Here is a 679-nt window from a genome sequence, read left to right as displayed (position 1 = left end):
TATTATCCTGGTGACCGCCCAGTATTATTGGAGTTGGGGATTCTCCTTTCCTTCTCTTCCCCTCATTTTGGTTAGGAGTTTCCTCATGTTCCCCCCTTTCTGCTACCTCTTCCCACTCTTCTGGGACTGATTCCAACATAGCTTGCCAGCCACTTACATGTGTACCCTCAAGGGCTTTAATTTTGTCAAGTACTAGGGTCAAGGCATCTGATAAGCAGGTTTGGTCCCTTTGAATAGTACGGGTAAAATCAAGGTAGTAATTTGCCTCCTGTTCTTGCCGGGCAGCTAGGTTTGATATCAGGTTCTGTAAAGATTGAGTATATTGGGTCTGTTGTTTTCTGAACTCCTTAATACTTGCTTCAGGATGAGGTCCTGCTTAACAGCTTCTCACTGCAGTTGGGTAGTTGCCCCCTCATGATGCTCCTGTTGTGCATCTTGTACTACTAGTTTAGCAACTATTTCCTTGTTGATCCTTTCTTAGATCTCTTGGATCTTCGCTTCCACCACAGTACACTGATATAACATAACAGCAATATTACTCATGTATATCTTGTCCTTCCAGCAATCTTTGCTGGACTTCTATCAGCCCTCTTACTTAGCCTGTGAGTCAGCTGATAGAGTTTCAAAGGCGCTGTTGGCAGTATCAATACTGGTAGAATGTCCTACCGTATTTGACCTA

This window comes from Tuber melanosporum, assembly GCF_000151645.1.
Source record: "Tuber melanosporum whole genome shotgun sequence assembly, scaffold_9, strain Mel28".
Classification (NCBI taxonomy): domain Eukaryota; kingdom Fungi; phylum Ascomycota; class Pezizomycetes; order Pezizales; family Tuberaceae; genus Tuber; species Tuber melanosporum.
Note: the sequence above shows the minus strand (reverse complement) of the source record.